Source organism: Panthera pardus, unplaced genomic scaffold, assembly GCF_024362965.1.
Source record: "Panthera pardus isolate Hobbes unplaced genomic scaffold, ASM2436296v1 HiC_scaffold_6, whole genome shotgun sequence".
Classification (NCBI taxonomy): domain Eukaryota; kingdom Metazoa; phylum Chordata; class Mammalia; order Carnivora; family Felidae; genus Panthera; species Panthera pardus.
Window position 1 is genome coordinate 53,912,055 of NW_026526991.1, and position 20,694 is coordinate 53,932,748.

At 37.4% G+C, this 20,694-nt stretch overlaps 1 protein-coding gene across 4 annotated transcripts in view; it reads left to right on the forward strand.

The window, feature by feature from the left end:
• The window catches only part of TAFA2 (TAFA chemokine like family member 2), a 480,159-nt gene that overhangs the window by 114,577 nt on the left and 344,888 nt on the right, over nt 1–20,694 (forward strand). The window lies entirely within an intron of this gene.

The following is a 20,694-nucleotide window of genomic DNA, read 5'->3' on the forward strand; positions in this document are numbered from 1 at the left end:
GTCAATCAAACGAAAGCAAGTTTGCACTCACTAACCCAGCCTCAGATTCAGCACTCATAACTTTAAGAATATTTCTTTCATAAATCCGTAAGGTAGTCAAGATAGAGATCCAATCTGCTCCAGCAGTGTTCAGGTGTGATGGTTGGTTCATCCTCTCAGGAACAGTCCATGCACTCTGGCCATCCTGTGGAAGGATTCACTCTTGTCTGGAGACCCACAGCTATAGGAGGATCTCTGTGTTACCTGAGCCCTCCTGTCACTTCATAATGGGAGAAAACTGAACAGGTACTGCCTATGTACATGTTATACGTATGGTGTACCTATACGTACCTATTTATACCTATGGTGTAACTAGAAATGTGTCTAGCAAACAAAACAGATGAACATAAGGGAAGGGAAGCAAAAATAATTTAAACGCAGGGAGGGGGACAAAACATAAGAGACTCTTAAATATGGAGAACAAACAAAAGGTTACTTGGAGGGGTTGTGGGAGGGGGGATGGGCTAAATGGAATCTACTCCTGAAATCATTATTGAACTATATGCTAACTAACTTACATGTAAGTTAAAAAAAAAATAGGGGCTCCTGGGTGGCTCAGTTGGTTGAGCGTCCAACTTCAGCTCAGGTCATGATCTCACGGTCCATGAGTTTGAGCCCCGCGTCGGGCTCTGTGCTGACAGCTCAGAGCCTGAAGCCCACTTCAGATTCTGTGTCTCCCCTTCTCTCTGCCCCTTACCCACTCATGCTTTGTCTCTCTCTGTCTCAAAAATAAATAAAAACATTAAAAATAAATAAATAAAAATGCAAAACAACAACAAAAAAGAAATGTATCTAGCAAATTATAAAAAATAGGGAGGCACAATCAGGGATTTTAAAGTTCAACAGACCTAAAGCCACAGCCTGGCTAAATCCCTTACTATGCAATGCTATGCAAGTTACCTTTTCTGAACATGCATTTTCCTGTTTATATAGTAATACCTATCTCAAAGGAGTGATGTAAGGATTAAATGGAAGAAGACAAACTATGAAAAATGTCTAGTACACAGAAATGAAAAATAGAGTAGTAGTGAAAATCTTGAGGCAAGAGTGTTTAGGGCAAGATATTTGTAGTGTTTTTTCAGTCCCTGTTTTTTGATTGCTTCTGTCCACTGATCTTCATTGCTTATTTTATAACACTATAAGTGGGATGTGGCATATCTGGTATCAAAAGCAATGTTTTGGATTAGTTTGTTTTAGTCCTTGCCCTATCCTCTGTGCTCTTCTGGTGGGAGAAATTGTCAAGATCTCATTGGCTCCCTTGAAGAACAAGAACATCGTTAACATTAGCTCCCTAGACAGAGAGTTGCCACCAAAATTCTTGGGGTGCCAATTTAATCAAGGGAAAGATCAGATTGTTGACCATATTTCCTTTTCTGGTTGTTGCTCCTGGCTGGTATATTTTAAAGCCTATTTTTCAATGTTTGGTGAGTTTTGTCACATTATTTTTGTCTCTCTGATATGCACACACATACAGATTTTCCTGTCCTTATGGGAAGAATTATATCCCTTGAGGATGGCTTGAAAAAAGTTACCGGTTGTATCAGTGTTAGAGATTAAGAAAGTCTCAGCAGTCCATTGCTATTTTTATGTCATTCAATACACCTTTTAAACTCAAATTCCCTAATAATGTTCCAAAAATAAAGCAACAGAGGCAATAAATACCTTAAAAAGGAAACTGACCTCTATCTTTGGAATTTCCTCTAGTTCCATGCTGAGAGCTTGTCTCAGATGGCTCATGAAAGAATGAATGAATGAACAAATTAATGTTACTCCCCAGACTAGCAAGCAGGTGTCTAAATGTCTACCTAAAGTAAGGCTACCTTACAACATTATAAGTACTAGAAGAAACTCAACATATATGCATTGGCCATAATAAGCATGCTACTTAATTCAAATAAAATTGTTCTTATTTTAAAATGTTGTCGTAAATCTTTACAATGTTAAGGAAGAATGCAATGGACTTGCACGTTGAGGCCGTAGTGATGTGCATGGTTAGTATTGTGTTGTTCTTACCACATGGAAGTGCTAAAATTCAAACATCCAACATTGGCGATTGAGTCATGAATAGTGATATATTATCAGTTTCCTTTTTTTAAGTACAAGAAACAAGTACTTGGACTCAATGTAAGTGAGGAACGTATTTACAGATTTACTTGGCACTTAGGAACTGCTCAACACATGTTAGCTAGTGTCTTTACACGGTTTAATGCATTTCTTGTCTGTTGTTCACGATCCCCTGGAAGTTCTTACTATTAAAGTACAATTTGGGTGAACTCCTAGGGCATGTAGCTTCTGAAGCTTCTGAGGTAGTTTTAGCCCAGGAAAAACTGTAGTTCAGCATATTCTTAATTTTGGTAATGCACTATTTGTATACAGACTGAAGAATTACATCTGTCTCTGTTCCTTGGACTCAGTAAGAGCACCGATTGGTCATTTCCAGAAAATAAACAACACAAGACGTTAAAGAAATCTCTGTCTTAATTCTTTCCTGCCCCTATGCCATTATGGATTTTCTGTTATGGTCAGAGATAAACTAAAGTGTATCTGAAGGTCAGAGTTAACAGGCTCCCATGGAGCAATAAGAGTGGTCAGCCTGGAGAGCAAGAGACCAGTATGGAGCCCAGACGCCATTTATTGGTGGTTCCCTTAGATTCCATAAACTAATCTTCTCTGTGGAAATTGTGATATGGAATCCCTGTGTTTCTTTTGTGATTGAGGTTTTCAAGCCGGCTTTGTTCATTTCCAGAGAGTACATGCTTTGTGATGTCCCTACACAAGAAACTTTGAAAACATGAAGAAAATTGGTGACACGCAGGCACCCAGTTTCTGAGTAGCCTCCTCCTGTTGGAGCATTGATGCTGGTAGCACTGATGCATTCAATGAGTAGGAATTCGTCATTTCTATGTTTAAATGATTGCTTATGATCATCACTATTTCTGACGGATGCCATGCTGTAGACTGCAGGTTCACATTTTCCAGTGATTCGTAATAATGGTGGAGTAGTATCAAACATCCTCAGTCCTCTATATGAAACCAAAGATAACATTTAACTTGGTGAAGGAGAAATCCTCTAAATTAAAAATTTTGAGCAATATTTGAAGTCCGTGCATTTTTCCATTCTATATTCTCACGGAAAGCGGGCTCATCTGATAATTTGACTGGTGTGATATATGAGCCTCTTGCTTGACTGTTGTAAGACCTATTCCAAGGAGGCAGGTGGAAGACAAGATAATTGCTCTTAGGCTGCCAGCAGGAAAAATAGCTTTGATATGTTTCAGCTTCTCAAAAGAGAGCAGAAGTGAGGTTATAAAAAGAGAATCCCATCTCATCTCTTTCTCAGGCAGCTCCGTCCCACAACTTTGTCAGTGCTGAGATGTCTTTGTGGTGGATTTTCCCAGGTGGCTGAGGATGTGCCTTTGGAACTTAAGAGTGGCCACAGGTCTGCTCATATTGGCGCATTTGTAATTTAACATTTCTTGAAAGTTCACTTGGTAGTTTAGTGTCCTTCTTTCGGTTGTCTTTGTAAGGATGCTCATCACAATGTTTCCTGCATTAAAAACAAATAAAATTAGAGAAATCTGTTCTGAGTTGCATCAGTGTTGATATTTTCAAAGTGAGGATGGTAACGAAGTCTTATTATTTTTATTTTTGGGGAAGCCAAAGGAAAAGGAATTACAGTCCAGTGACTGGAGAATGGGGCCACTGTGGAACGACAAAAAGGAGTTTGTTGCATTGAAGATCTGATACTAATAATCATCCTTTCTATGCAGAAGAACCTGAACAAATCAAAAAGTAAAACCAAGAATTACTAAAATGGAAAGTGATAGGGGTGCCTGGCTGGCTCTGTCAGTGGAGCGTGTGACTCTTGATCTCGGGGTTGTGGGTTCAAGCCCCATGTTGGGTGTAGAGATTACTTAAGAATAAAATCTTTCAAAAAGGAATGTAATAAAGAGACACAGAGTCAAATCAAAGTCATTAAGTGACATAAAAATGCAAATCTTATTGTGAAGTCTAGTGTTTTATTTGCCTTCTGAATGATACTTGGATATTGAGAAGATACTTAGTTCTCAAGAGTTCATTTTGAGACTCTAAGAAGACTAGAATTTTGTCTGATACTTGCATGTTTTTTTTTAAGTTGGACTATTTCAAAAAAGCCTTATCAGACTTTTATTTGTATGGGGAATTCTCCTGTCTTTACTTTTATGTTACTAATTCACAGTTTCCTTTCTCTGTGAAAAAAAAAATTCCTGTTCCTGGTCACACAGAAATGACAGGGTTTATCTCCAGATTTTCCTACATGCACTGGTGCTCTCTGGATTACACTGACATTAATAATTGTAACCTGCTGTTTTATAAAGTGGTGTGGTTCTGGAGATTGTTGGTGTTTTCATAACTGACATGCAAGAGAAAGCTTGTTGTTTCTTTTATCATTTTGTGGATGATAAGGCTGAGCCAGATGTAAATATTACTTTTGAGATGAAAATCAGAGTTGTACTTCTACCTTCATTAATCATTAACACAGACAAGTTAAATTTTTCATTGGCATACATAACACTTCTTGGATAGTCAGATTTTGTGATTTTTAAAAATTGATTAGCGCCGAAGACCTTTTGTAAACTAGAGGCCAACTAAGAATAAAGACAAAAAAGTTTATAATAAATTATGTTCTGGGCCTGTGCTCAGATACTATGACACACTTTTAGTCTGAAAACTAATTTTACAAGTCTCAGTATGATTTTGAGTTTTCAACTGCATTTTCCAACATGGTTACAGTATTTTATTGGTATAATTAGGTAGGAAAACAAAAGCCTCTTATATTATGTTCAGTGATTGTTTCTTCACAGGACTTTAGTTTCTAACAGGTTGCTGAATATTTGATTTATGTAATTTGGAAATTCCTATTCCTGTTTACTCTGCATACAGAAACTGTTGATGTTTTGACTGCTGTATGTTTTTTCCTGGAAGTGAGTCACATGGCTCAGATTTTTCTGGAAGTGAGGTGTATCCTCTTAATGAGCCCTTTCTCAGTAAAATACATGTGTTGTGTAGTACATTCTGATTTCATGCAAAGCTTGTATTCATTATGAAAATAACTTGCAGAAAATGCTTGTACTGTGACTGGTTTTTGGAACTGAACTCTTTGGAGGAAAAACAAGGCCGCGTGATTTGCTAATCTTGAGGCACTGCTTTAAGGTATAATGTTAAAATATATGGCATTCAGTTACGTATGTTCAAGACCTTGTATCATTAGTTAAAATAGCACAATTAATATTGACAACTTAGGAAATGTAGACAGCAAAAGCTGGACTTTGTAGTTCATTAGATGATGCAAACTCAAAAGAATCACTGTGAGGATTGTCAGTGGTATTCCTACAGCGATAGTTTCGTAAATTCTTTGGATTACATGGGAACCATGTGCACTTGAAACTTGTTATTGACCACCATTTTGTTTTAGGTTTGCAGATGGATTTGTATATAGCGAACTGATATGTATCTTAATATCATTTATTAGAGATCACATTCAGTTAAATAAGTTATTTTTTCCCAGCACTATACTTTATGTGAAACAAATGGAAAACTTAATGATTATATTGAATGGAAACATATCTTATATTTGGGTAATTATTTTAAGATTTTGCATTGTTGTGGAATCCACTGGAGAGGCAAATTTGAAAACCAAATTCAACATATTTGGGTGATGTATGTTTTTTGTTTTATTTCTTTTTATTGCTTTGGCTCCCAAGCCAAACCTGGGTTCCCTCATAATGTTGTACTGGCAATTTGTTACTAAGAAAGCATAGGCTGGAGCATTTGGGTAGCTCAGTTAGTTAAGCATCCAACTCTTGATTGCAGCTCAGATCTTGATCTCAGGGTCGTGAGTTCAAGCCCCACACTGGGCTCCATGCTGGAGCCCGCTTAAAAAAAATAAAAAATAAATTAAAAAAAAAAAAAGAAAGCATTGTAAGTTTGTTATCTGACAACTATAATTTTTTAAATTGACCTAAATTATTTTGTCAGTGTGCAATGGTAAAACATGCCAAAATTGTCTCTATATAAATACATAAAATATAATTTATATTTTATATTATATAAATTAACAAAACTAAGTTTCCCCCTAGAATTTAAAAAATAACAGTGTTTATGACTGTTAGGTAAAGTTTTCAGTATATTTTAGAAAGATGATGAAATTTATGCCCAGACTCAGGTTTAAAAATTACAACTCTGAGGGTTACCTGGGTGGCTTGGTCAGTTAAGCATCCAACTTGAGCTCAGGTCATGATCTTGCCATTTGTGAGTTCAAGCCTTCATAGGACTCTATGCTGACAGCTCAGAGCCTGGAGCCTGCTTGGGATTCTGTGTCGTCCTTTCTCTCTGCCCCTTTCTCTCTCTCTCTCTCTCTCTCTCTCAAAAATAAACAGTAAAACAATTACACTTCTGACACTTGCTAGCTAATTGCCTTTAAGCAAGTTTTAAAAATTGTCTTTGAGCCTTAGTTTCCCCATCTCTGAAATGTGCATGCCACATAAATTACACAGCTGCTGTTAGGAATGTATTAATATATATTATGCACTTGGCACTGTCTCAGAAATAGAAAAGGGGACAGTAAATAACTCTTATTATATTGTTTTTCTCCAGAGTTGCTTCTCTGTTCTTGTCTTTAAACATTAGGATCATCTGATCTATTTTCTTTGTGAGCCTAGCCACCTTTCCTAAGTGTGATGACAAAAAAACTTTGGCCTTTGTATTTGGATTCATTTTGGGATATCTGTATTGTTAATGATGCTTACGTTTTATCCTTCAAGTTTTTTGATTAGAAGAAATCTACAGGTCTCATACCTCTATTAATCGTAGTAAATGATATATCAAAACAACTTATTCCATTTGGGTAATGAAGAATTTGCTATGAGAATAGCATTCATTGGGCAAATAGATAGAAAAATATGATTTGGGTAACCATTAAGTTGAACACTTCATTGCCTCTGTATCTGCCTTTCTATCAAAGGTGCCTTTTCTAGGGCTGCATACTGAATGAATTTCATTGCTTTAGAAAGATCCCGAGCGTACTGAGTAAAGGTTAACCCAAACAATATATGGAATACACATTTCTGTTTGCTCAGATAAACTTTAGCAGATAAGTGAATAAGCATTTTATGGTAAGATGTGGTTCTTGGATTTATTCATAACACGGTGTAGATACATAAATAGCCCAGTTATTATCTCTATTGGCTTAGATTGGCACTGGAAATTGCAGAACTATTTCATGTTAAGATTTGGGGAAAACATTAATAGTAAGATTATAACCAATTTTGTCTTCTACAAAAGATCTCTCATTTATAAGACTAAAACGACTAAATAATACTCAAGAAGAAACTAATCTTCTAATGGAACAAAGTAAATGTACTCTGAAATCACAAAGAACATTTTAAAATTTGCCATTTCGGGTTGAATTAATGGAAAACACTTGCATTGCTGAAAAAGAGAATTATCCTGAAGTGATAAAGTACTGTAAGCATAAACCTAGAGACAGAGAAAACAACCCTAACGCATCGTCATTACCAAAGTTTTTATGGAAACAAATACTTCCCTATGGTGACATGGTTTGGTACTATAGATTTGGAATATTATTGCTTCATAAAGCATCTTAATGATATGTAATAGGAACTTAATAATACATATCTTGCAAAGTTATTCTGTATCACAAAGTAAGTGTACCCCAATAAAAAAAGTTCTGTTCTAATTTTATTTAGATGTCCTCTTTTGAAACTTTCTAAAAGCACTTAGAGAATAGTAATTTAATTATAATGATTATTTGAAATCTCCCCTTTTGTGCTGTGCAGAGGCCATTAATAAAACACTTTTCTTCTTCCGAAACCAGCCTCTGTTTGTAAAGAAGTACAAATTCTCTGCTTGAAGTCCACCAGGGAGTCAAGTATGGTGGACAGAATAACGTCTTCTCCTTCCAAAGATGTCTGAGTCCTAATACTCAGAAACTGAATGTGTTACCTTACATGGCTGTCTTATTTTGGGTTGCTATAACAGAACATCATAAATGAGGGGGCTAATAAACAGCAGAAATTTATTTCTCACAGTTCTGGGGGCTGGAAGTCTGCAGTTAGGGTGCAGACTGGATCCTGGTGAGAGTCCTATTCTGGTTTGTGGAAGACTGTTTTGCCCTTGTTATCTGTAGATGACAGAGGTCATAAGAGTGCTTTCTGGGGCCTCTTTTATAAGAGCAGTAGTCTGGCTCATGACCTAAGTACCTCTCAGAAGCCCCACCTCCTAATATCATGATGTTGGAGGTTAAGATTTCAATATAAGAATTTTGGGAACACAAACATTTAGTCTGTAATGATGGGAAAAAGGCTTTAAAGATGTGATCAAAGGTAAGGACACTGAAACGGGGGATTTTACTGGATTATATAAGTGGGTCCAGCCTATTGCATGGGTCCTTAAGAGTGGATCTTTCCTGTTGGCTCAGAGAGCTGAGAGGGAGAAGGAAAGATTTCAAGTGTGAGAGATACTCCACCCACTGTTGCTGGCTTTGAAAGTAGAGAAGGGGAGTCCATGAGCCAAGAAAGTCACTGGCCTTTACTAACTGGGAAAGGCCATTAGCTGATAGCCACCAAGAAAATGGAGACCTTGGTTTAACAACTATGAGGAACTGAATTTGTCAACAAGCAAGAAATGGAATATCATTAAGAGCCTGCAGAAAGGAATGCAGCCTGCCAGCACCTTGAATTTAGTGTGATGAGCCACAGAACTGTAAGAAAATACATTTTTGCTGTTGTAAACCACTTTGTTTGTGTAATCTGTTAGGATAACAACAGAAAACTAATAGAGGTAGGATCACCTCTGCACTTCATTTCGGCAGATAAAGATAAGGGGGCAGTGGAGTTGGATTTTTTCTTTTCTGTAAAATGGAATAATAATACTTGCTCTAACACCTTGCTCGATGATTTTGAGGACCATGTATGAAAACCATTGCAAACACCAATGGAAAATAGCCAGGTCTTTTAACAAATCAGTACAGTTGAGCGGAGAATTTTTACCATAAACTGGTTTTAATCCTTACTAGCTGTGTGGCTTTGGGCAAGTCATTTGAGTTCCAAGTCTTGATTTCTTTACTTGTAAAGAGGTATGATAATATTCTCTGTTTAATAGTGTTGGATCTTTTTAGATGTAACTTAAGGGTAGAAGGAGGCTGAGTTGGCCTGCGACCTTTATTGCTAGGTCCTTGACTAGCTCTTGACCGAAACTGTAGTATTATCGGGAAACTTGCAGAGTGAGATTCTTTGATGTAATAACTCTTTTTGTCATTATACATTTTTGCTCCAAATCTCTGGCCTTTATAAGTTGGATGCGACTGTGCATGGACCTCCAGCATCCTTCATCTTTCTCATGGAAGGACTAGACTAAAAACAATCCCTTTGTACTTCTTGGCCCTTTTCCCCAGGTTCAATATTTTGAACTCGACACTTGCTGTCCTCCTCCTAACATGGTAAGATGAGCAGGGAAAGGTGAACCCAAGGGAAAAAGGCATCACATTTTTTCCCTGAGATTTATAAACTTAAAAAAAAAGTTTTTTTTTTATCGTTTATTATTATTGAGAGAGACAGAGCATGAGCAGGGGAGGGGCAGAGAGAGAGGGAGACACAGAATCCGAAGCAGGCTCCAGGCTCTGAGCTGTCAGCACAGACCCCGACGTGGGGCTTGAACTCGTGAACTGTGAGATCATGACCTGAGCCAAAGTTGGTCGCTTAACTGACTGAGCCACCCAGGTGCCCCTTTCCCCTGAGATTTAGAGCAGAGATGGCCTAATTGACCCACTTGAAGATGTCCTGAGAGCAGGTGGGGAGAGATCCTCCCTGGCTAGACAGTCTGAGGATGGTCTTTCCATACCTCCTGCATGGTAGCCTTCACAATAAGGCTGAGTCAAGAGAGCATATTCTTAAAAAACAAAACAAAACAAAACAACAACAACAACAAAAAGGAATTCAAAGTATTAAAGAGATACTCCATATACAGAAGAAAAGACCTGGAATGTCAGGTCACCCTGAAAACCCCTCTCCTTCTAATTTTTTTTTTTTTATAGCTAGCTAGCTAGCTTGCTTGCTTATTTATTTATTTACTTGACATGTAATGTTACATTAGCTATGTTGTACACATAGTGTTTCCACAAATTTATACATTATAGTGTGCTCACCACAAGTGTAGCTACCATCTGTCACCATACAATATTATTATTATTTTTAATGTTCATTTATTTTTGAGAGAGAGCGAGAGAGAGAGTGTGCGTGTGAGCGGGAGACGGGCAGAGAGAGAGGGAGACAGCATCTGAAGCAGGCTCTGCACTGTCAGTGCAAGGCCCGACCTGGGGCTCAAACCAGTGATCTGTAAGATCATGACCTGAGCTAAAGTCAGACACTCAACCGACTGAGCCTCCCAGGCACCTCCAATATTATTTTAATTTTATCTTCTAATGCTCCCCATCCAGATGCAAGAAACTTGAGTTTCTCCTATAATTCAGAGCATGTTGTTTACAGACTTAGTGAGCATTCCAAGATAATAGATGAGATCTTGAAAATGAAGGGTTGGATCCGATTCTAAGTAAAATGGCCAAGGAGGAGAGTTTTGTATTTTACGTTTCTTTTTTTCTGAGCTTCCTCTGGACTTCTTAATGCCATGTCTTTCTCACCCTTACAATAAATAGGTTAATGTCCTCATGCTTTCTAGAATGTCAGTCTCCTGTGGGCAAGGAGTTTTGACACTTATGACACTCATGTATTTCCAAAAGCTGGAGAAAAGTCTAATCTGTTACCTTATAGGTGCTCAATAAATATTTGTTGAGTGAATGAATGAATGAATGAATGAAGACTTCTTACTTTCTTTGGCACCTGATAGCTTTCCATACTCCTGTGATGCCCCCAGTTTTCAAAATTAGTTCCTCTACCTCATAATGTGGGTAATCTCCTAATGGCCATCAGGTTTAATTATATTTAAAGGTTACACTAAAAATGGAACATTTTTTTTCTCCCTCACATCTTGTGACTGCCCTTTCACCCCACTGCCCTCACTGTAGGATATATTTAATACTTGTAACATCCCTGGAGGCACCTGCCTACTTCTATTTGATGGCTGCTCTGGACAGAGGACAGGGGACAAAACCTAAGGCCCACCCAAACAGTTTTAGAGACCAAACAGTTAGATCTTTGTGAAAGAGTAAACCTGTGAAAACCCATCATACAGAAAGATGAGGCAAGAAAATATACTTGTCTCGATGTTGTTGGGTTTTAAAGGGGGAAAAAAAATCACCCCTGAGCATTTGTAAAAACAATATGGCTCTTGCTTGAGTTGAAATTTGAATTCTTGTTGCTTTTGCGGCCCATAAGAAACCTGAAACTAGAAGCTCTTTTATCATGTTCTCGATTTCCTTTTTCCTTATCGGTAGAAGCAGAGCTAAATCTACTCCAGAGGAGGCTTTCTTGTATCTATGCCTCCAAGAATTAAAAAAAAAAAAAAAATTAACGAAGACAAGGACTTTCAAGTTGAAACAAGGCCTGATGTGAGAGAGGCAGCTGAATCAGTGCGGACAGACTCTAGCGTGGGCCCTGATCCCTATTCCCTGATATTCACAGCCTTGTGTGGTCTCCTCTCCCCTCCAGTGCGAAGATCTTATAATCAGCTCAGTGGAAAGACAGATTTCCTACACAGGCAGATGCAGAGTTGCCTTTTGAATAGCAAGAAAGGGAGCCAGAGGATGGTGCCATGATAAATGATGAAAAGAAAACAACTATCTCACTATAATTTTATATTCAGCAAACCAGTCTTTCAAGAGGAAGGGTGAACCAAAGAGATTTTCAGGCAATTAAGAGAGAGCTTCCCATCAATATACTCTTCACTAAAGGAAATTCTAAAGCATATACTTAAGAGTGATTCCTTAAAGGAGATCTGAATGCAAGAAAGAATGATGACCAAAGAAAATTGGAAGCTTGTGGTTACTCACTGCATGAATCAGTAACAATAATAACTGATTAGTGTGCTTAAAGTGATAGAACTAAAATATTTGACTGTGGTATATAATTCCCAGTGGAACGATGGCATATGACAAGTTCAGGTATCTAAACATTTTTTGAAAGGAGGGTAATACTGATGAATATTAGACTTTACATTTTTGAAAAAAAAAATAAATGTTTATTTTTGAGAGAGAGACAGAGACTAGTGTGAGCAGGGAGGGGCAGACAGAGGGAGACAGAATCAGAAGCAGGCTCCACACTCTGAGCTGTCAGCACAGAGCCTGACGTGGGGCTTGAACCCACAAGCCACGAGATCATGACCTGAGCCGAATTCGGACACTGAACCAACTGAGCCACCCAGGCACCCCTAGGCTTTGCATTTTTAAGTAAGTATGCATAATAAAATTTCAAGGGTAGGACTCAAAGAAAAGGGAAAGAATACATAATTTCCAAATTAGTTAAATAAAAAAGGAACGAGGAAGAAAATAATTTAAAATAGGCAAGAAAGGAAGAAAACATAGAAATGAGAGAAAAATAGAAAACAGAATATAGCATAGTAGGAATAAATCCAAATACAATCATAATTTAGAAAGAAAACACACTTTTAAGAGATAGGACCAACAGAGTCAAAATCTGTTTTTTTTGGAAAGACTTAACATAATTAGCAAATACCTAGAAAGATTGGTCAAGTGAAAGAAAAGCAAGTGTAAAAAATTAAGAATAAAAAAGGGGCACAATTGAGAAATTAACATGATCAGAAAGACATTGTGAGTAATGGAATGGTAATAAAATTGAAAACTTAGCCCAAAGTGGCAAAAAAATTTTAGAAAATTACTTTTCACCCAAACTCAAATAGAAATAGAAAACCTGAAAATTTTTATAAGCATTGAAGAAATTAAATCAGTTAGTAGAAATCTGCCCACAAATAAAATGCCAGGTTCCCATGGCCTTAGAGGTACGTTCATCCCGATATTCAAGGAACAACTAATTCCTATCTTCCACCTTAAACTTTTACAGAGAATAGCGATGGAAGGTACAGCAGTCTTGACATCAAAATCAGAAAAGAACAGTATGAGAAAAGAAAATGGCAGGCCTTTCTCAGGAATGTAAATAGAAATGCTGTACAGAGAATGCTAGTTAAACCTTGTCTTGACGAAGGATTAGACATCTTCTCCCAACCCCTTTAAAAAAATATTTTAAGTTTATTTATTTATTTTGAAAGAGAGAACCATGGGGGGAGGGGCAGAGAGACAGGAGGACAGAGGATCTAAAGCAGGCTCTGTGCTGACAGCGGGGCCCATGCAGAGCTTGTACTCGTTAACTGTGAGATCATGACCTGGGCCGAAGGTGGTCACTTAACCCACTGAGCCACCCAGGCACCCCTCCCCTCACTGCCTTACTTTTCTTGTTTTTGGTTACTATTCAAGGCCAGTACCACCTGTTTAGCTTGCTAGGGAATGCAGGAGTTAGTGTCTCTGACATAGTTCTTGATTTTCATTTTCTCTGCACGGCCCATCTTGTGACCTCAGTGTTCTTGGGAGATCCTGGCTAAAGGGTGTGTTCATTCCTGGGGAATTAAGATCTGTATCAGAGCAGACAAAGGTCCAGTCAGCCTGAGAAAGTTCCAGAGTGCTGATGGAGCTCTAGGAGAGTGAGTGTGTCATGAGGGAAGGGAGTTAGGGGAGCCTGTGGCCCACAAAACCCAGGTTCTGGGAAGTTCAGGACAACTGTTTTCTGCTGATACCCTTTCAGTGACTGGTTAGACCACGTGCTCCTACTGCTACTACTAATTTATTATTATATGCCACGCTGCTGTTTATATATATCAGGTTAACTTTTCTAAGTTAGATTCAGACATTGTGGTCAGTTATGTTTATAGCATGATACCTATACACATTTGTGAAAATTAGAGGGAATATCGGCTACTACAATAGCATATTGCTGAGCTGAAGAAGAGATTTTTCTTTTTTTCAGAATAACATAATTTAATTACTTTCCAAGAGAGAATGTTTTAAGCTTCCGGAAAGCTAGCAACTAACCACTGTGTAGTTGGTTTTGTGGTACTCAACTTCATATTATCTCCCCCACCCTCACTCTCCCAAAAAAGGAGTTAGAAGAGGTGGATAGAGCAATAAAAAGAGAAAAGTTGTATTTCCAGTTTTTAGAAGTCATAACATCAGGAATGAAAATATGGTCTTTAATGCAGAGAATCATTTTACTGTATTTGTTAGAACTTCAGATATTGTGTAAGTATATATTGCTTTCTTGGATTTGCGTGGGAAGTGAACTACATAGATCAATTGTAAGCAGTAGTGAAGAGTTTTACATTTTACTTTTATATTTATATTTATGTGTAATAGTTCTCTCTTTTAAAGTTTTTTGACAGTGACTTATAATAAGAAATAGGTTGTAACTGCAATTCAACATGCACAGAAATACATAATTAAAAAATGTTTCATGAAAAGATAGTCTTATGATATACTTTAATATTTCTCATGTTTTTGTTTTATTCTGTTCTGTCATTTAGCTAAAACAATGCAGGTTGTAAACCACTAAATTATTTGGAGGCATACTAATAGGTCACAACCTGCAGTCTGAAAAATACTATTTAAAATATAATTAGATTGCTCATTTTTCTTTAGATAGCTGTTGATCTCTATTACTACAGATTATTTAGATATAGTCACTTGAAATCATTTTTCTTTGAATCTTTCTAGTTTGCCATTGAAATGGTGGCAGCATAGTAATTGTAACCTGCAGAACACATAGTCATCTTGGATGAGTTTAATTCTGCTGTGAAGTTTGGAATTAATGCCCATGGTAACTGAATGTGGAAATACCTATAGTTACCATTGTAGTAAGTTGACTAAATTGTATGTGGAAAATTAGATGGAGAGGAGGTTCCCTTCTGTTACAGGCATTTTTAAAATTCTGAAATAAATGGGTTAATTACTAACTGCTGCTGTGATCTAGAAAAACCCATTATATGTATGAGATTAAGTTGTTTCTTAATTATATTTAGAAGATAAAAATACTATTTTAAAAAGAAGATTCTGTGTTGAAATCCTAATGTTTCCACGTTTTAAATTGTGACACCATTTTATAATTCTTTGGTTCTGACATCAATAAAATAAATGCAGCTCCAGAATACAAAACAAGGTATTTTAAAATGCCATGAAATGTACCCAAGTGTTATATATTTAGAACACAGCTGTATGGAATAGAATGTTGTTTTATGTAAAGTAGCAGCTTTCACACTTCAGGTATCTGGAAGAGCTTTATAAAACAAAGCATTAAGTGTGAACTGCTCCGTTTTTACTCAAAGTTTATGAGATTCCAGAAGTACCATTATATTGCCTTTGCTTTAAAATGCAATTCGCAGTAAAATACATCTTCCCTTTCTTTTTTAATAAGATTCAGTGGGCTAAAGCTTCAAGCGTCTGGTAGCATGTGTGCATTTCCTCAGGCTGACGACGGTTTGGCGAACTCCCGATTTTGCATGGTCTGAGACTTAGGTTAAGTGTTCTGGAACTTTATTTCTGAAACGTTGCTTTGTGAAAAACACAGTGGGCAAGTCTTCATGTTAAATCTAAGGCACTGATGGTGAAGGGACTGAAAAGGCAAAACAGGAACCTTTTAATATCATGCCCATATTTGAGTTTGTGTGCACGCAGACACGCTTTCTATATTTGATTTATAGTTGTTAACCACAGAATCTGTCACTGGATGTACTTTTGCTTTTTGGGTTTCTGATCTACTTGATGTGGTTGGCCAAGGACATTGCTTCAGCATCGTGCCTGTAGTGCAGGGGACCCACCTGGCAGCCACTGACTTCACCAGAAGCACACAGCTGTATCATATCCATTGAGTTGTGCTCTGTCTGGTGTGTTTCTCCTGTCCAAACTGCTCAACCTCAATTTTCCTTTCTATGCAGCTCTACATAATAGTCTCTTGTTTGTCATTTGTGAGGTTAAGTTGTAGCAAATGATATAGAACCCAGACAAAACAACATACGCCTAATGGCTAATATTCAACATTTTCTATGTTTTAAGCTCTGTTTTATAGTAGGTTACAGATAACTATCTCACATCAACCCTGTGAGATAGGCTCGTATATTATTAATTATGCCATTTTTCAGCACAGCAAACTGAGACCACGTGAGAGGTTAAGTAACATGCCCAGAGTCTCTCAGTTACTAAGCATGAGTCAGACTTTGTGTTAGGGAGTCACATTCTGTCGTGTGGTACAGCTTCTCAACTTGCAAAGCAGTGGAAAAAGGGAGTCCCCCTTAACATTTTTCTGATACACTGAGTTACTGAAACCTATTTTGTTGGTATTATGGATGTTTTGCTTTATTTTATGCTGAAATAATATTTTCAGTAAATAAGTATTTCAGATAGGATCATACCAAATAGCTTAAACTACAAAATTTTTAGTTTGCTTATTGATTTTTATTTCAAAGTTGGTTAATTGTTTGTAATACTTATATTAGAATCTTGTATGCTCTGCGTGTTTCACTCTACAGTAGAGGGTCTTTTTCTATGAAGATCTTTCAAACTCACAGTGAAAGGATAACTAAGAATATCCTGAAAAATATACCAGAAGATTAAATATATGTGTTTAGAGAGGCATCGTATACTGACCAAAGAAATCTACATTTTCAAAATGTCCTAAAAAATATTAATCTGGGTTGTTGTAATTTATATGAAACTTAGGGAAAGGAAAAATTATTGCTTAGGTAAAATGTACTGCTTGCTTTTTATATGCATTCATGATTTTGATGTGGAGGACAAGAAATTAACTCTCATTTTGGAAGTCTTTATGGCACCATCAATAATTGGTCTAATGGTTCCAGGAGATTAAATTGTGGATCGTTGTGATGTTTTGGCCCTTTGCTCAATTCAGAAATTTCTGTGCAATAAAAGAAATCACTAGCCTTTCAACATTTCTCCCCATCACTTTTTACTTCTCTTTCTCTCTGTGTCTTTTCTTTTTTTGAGAGAGAAAGAAAGTGTATGTGGGGGGGGAGGGGCAAAGGGAGAGGGAGAGAGAGAATCTCAAGCAGGTTCCATGCCCAGCACAGAGCATGACAAGGGACTCGATCCCACAACCTGAGCTGAAATGAAGAGTCAGATGCTTAACCAACTGAGCCACATAGGCGCCCCACTTTTTACTTCTTAAGCAAGCCAGTGTTCATCTAGGATGCTCATTGCTACTTAGTATGACCCTGTTTGAAATACTTGTTTACTAAAAATATTCAATAAAGCAAGGTATCCATAATACCAACAAAGTAAGTTTCAATTGCTCAGTTTTTTCGAATGAACTGAGTAAAATTGCTCAGTAAACTTAAAAAAAAATTCAAATGATTAACTTTAAAAAATTATCTTAATATTTTGAATCTGTACTCCCTATTTAGCAAGTAATAAACATCATGCTTGGATACAATCCTCCTTTGTGACTAATACTCACCAAATCTGCCAGTTCTCTTAAATCCTACTATTCCATGGTTTTGCTGAGTCAGACCCTGATGTTCTGGAACAGTTAGAATTGAGGCAGAGCAGCTTTATTTCATTTTAGTGGCACCAACAGAATCAACTGGCTACACTGAGGACCTACGAGTAGCTTATTCAGTGCTAGGTGCTAGAGGACTGATGAAATGTGTAGGCAGAGGACGTGTTAAAATAAAATATTAATATGCAAAAGTATCTAATCGCCAATTGCTTAGACCATACATGCTAAGACAGTCTATCCAGAATGAAGAGAAGGTAAAAGGAGAAGGATATACTGGTAAATCTCAGAGGTACTTGTTGTAACTGAACCCAAGTTTGTGTGCCCCAGTTGCAGCAAAGCCCATCTCTGAGACATGGACTGTGTGCAAGGAAAGTCTGAGAGGCAGCCAGATGAGGGCAGGAAAGGGCAAGCCTCAACTTGGTCCCCACCTCCCCCAAGGAGAGTCAGGGATTTTTAAAGTCAAGAAAAAAGGGTCTGGGTAAAGGAGAGAGGAACTACTAGGCTCAAAATCAGATAAAAAGAAATTGCTAATGGGGGGGGGGGCGTGTTAATTTCATTTTGTTGTGTTCAAAGAGGAGGTCAGTGGTCGTAATTGGTTCTGGCTGGCTGCTTGATGAAACCTCGAGTTCCTGCAGAATAACTAAATTAACGCTCAGTTATGACAGTGTCAGGCAGGAATATTATAGAAACGGTGGCATCAGCACTCTGAGAACGAACAAGATTTTGATAAGAGATGCAGAGGCACTGTTCTGCCCTGTTAACTCTTGGGTTGCCGGTTGCACTATGAAGATGTCATCTCAGTTTTCAAAGTTGAAATTTGGGGGGCGGGGCACCTGGGTGGCTCAGTTGGTTGAACTTCCAACTTCAGCTCAGGCCATGATCTCATGGTTTGTGAGTTTGAACCCCACGTCGGGCTCCACGCTGACAGTGCAGAGCCTATTTCACACCGTATGTCCCTCTCTCTCAAAAATAAATAAACATTAAAAAAAATTGAAATTGGGGTTGGCAAACTATGGCCTGCAGGTCACTTGTGACCCACTGTTGTTGTGAATAAGGTTTTATTGGGGCTTGGCATATTTGTTAGTTCATACATTCTTTATGGCTGCTTACATACTGCAAGGGCAGTGTTAGTAGCTGCCCGAGACCATATAGACTGTGAAGCCTAAAATATTTACTACAGGATCCTTTATAGAAAATACTTGCTGACTCCTGGTCTAAATTATATATGAAAATTATTTGCAAGTTCCCTTCAAGGTATTGTAGGTATACATATAAACTGATGTCATATCACACAACTTGAGTAGTGTGGTTTGGAATGAAATTATCTTAGAATGTCACATTGAGTAAATTACTTCATCATATGAAAAGATATGTTCATACCTTTGGAAAAATTTGTATTTTATTACTATAATTCAATTATTTTAAGAATAGATTTATATTCCTTGGGGTAAAATGAATTTTTATTTTGTATGGAAATTTAATTCTCATTTGGAGATCTTGATCATGACTTAATGAAAATTGGAATGCCAAAATAGCTTTTTATTTTACTTACTGCATTTGATATTTTGTTAATGGGAGTTAGTACAGATTACTTTTCTCATTTGTAGGACACTTTACAAGATATCAATTAAATATTCCTCTGAATTAGTAGCAGCCTGTGACACCAATGTGTGACGTCTGTAAGTTTCACGTTACATGACAACCATTAACCTTATAAAATGCATCTAGTGGTTGAAAGAGAAGTTTTAGAATAATTGGTTTATTTTTTTGAAGGTTGGCAGAGAAACATTTTGGAAAGCATGCCAGCTTCTTTATATTTTGGTGTTATTTAATACTTTTTAAATTTAATTCATTTAAACATTTTTTTTTCTGGCTATGTATGATACAGTTCTAAGGACTAAAGTGTATCTTAGGGCTGAATGGCGTCTGACACATGGCTCATAGTGTAGTATAACTTGACTGCATGTTTGCTTCTCCTCCTGTTTCTATCTCCTCATGGATAGGTGACAGGTACGCACAGTAAGTCACTCACTGTAGTCCCTGAGTCAATAAATTGTGTTGAATCGAAGTATCCATGTAATGAGAAATTGCATATTTAAAAAGTCCTCCTTGAATTCCAAAGTATTCTTACTCTTCTTGCTTTTAGTTAAAATACAATGGAGAAGCAGTTACTTTCACTGTTCCTACTCTTACTTAAAATACAATGGGGGACGTCTGTTTGCCACACTTGATCTCTGTAAGAAGGGATTGTGCTTGATTCCTCTTTTGCGCCTGGCATACAGCATGGAGTATATACCTGCGAAGCAAGTTATTAGTACGGTGACTGGCATTCCTCATCACACACGAAAATAGGCATTTGCTTCTGGATTCCGATGAAGTCCTTTCACGGGAAGCAGGCAAGAGGAGGAGGAGTAAGGAGTAATCTGTAATGCCTTGCTGGGTTGAAGGTCTGAATAGTCAAGGATTGCTGAATGGATGAATGGAAGAGCGGTAATTAGACTCCTAGCTGTCAGGCAGCACAGAATTGAAATATTAGAGCAATACCAAGAGCTGATTTAGCAAAAAAGTATTTTTTTTTCCCCTCTGGTATAATTTAGCAACAGTAAGGATGCTATTAAGGTATGTTCCCTCAGAGAGAGTGAATTTTCAGACTGGGAAATGTTGGCATTTTGGAAATCCTGGAGAACTCTTCTAAACTGAGAGATGGGAGGGGATCCAAGTCAGCTTTTAAAGGGTGCCTAGAGTAGTGGTGGGTTGGTAAAGGTTTAACAACTGCTCTCTATAAGGTGACAAAAACTCTGATTTGTAGTGTTTTCCAGCTTCTGTGGTGTAAATACTCCCACCATGGCTGATTTAAGCTACTGACTTGACATTACTGAAAATGGAGTTGGAAAGAAATACACAAAATTAACTCTCAGGAGCGCTAGCTGGTTCTAGCACACAGCCCTTTAAAGTAACTTTGGCTCTTTGTTGTAGGGATTTACTGCAAGGTTATTAGAAATTATGTGGAGGTGTTTCATGTTATTAACTAAGAAGTATGAATGTGATTATTTGTTTTACATACACGGGTAGATATGAAATTGTGGAAAGTTTGTAACAAAGTGTTATTCTTTGTATCTTGGTGGGAGAG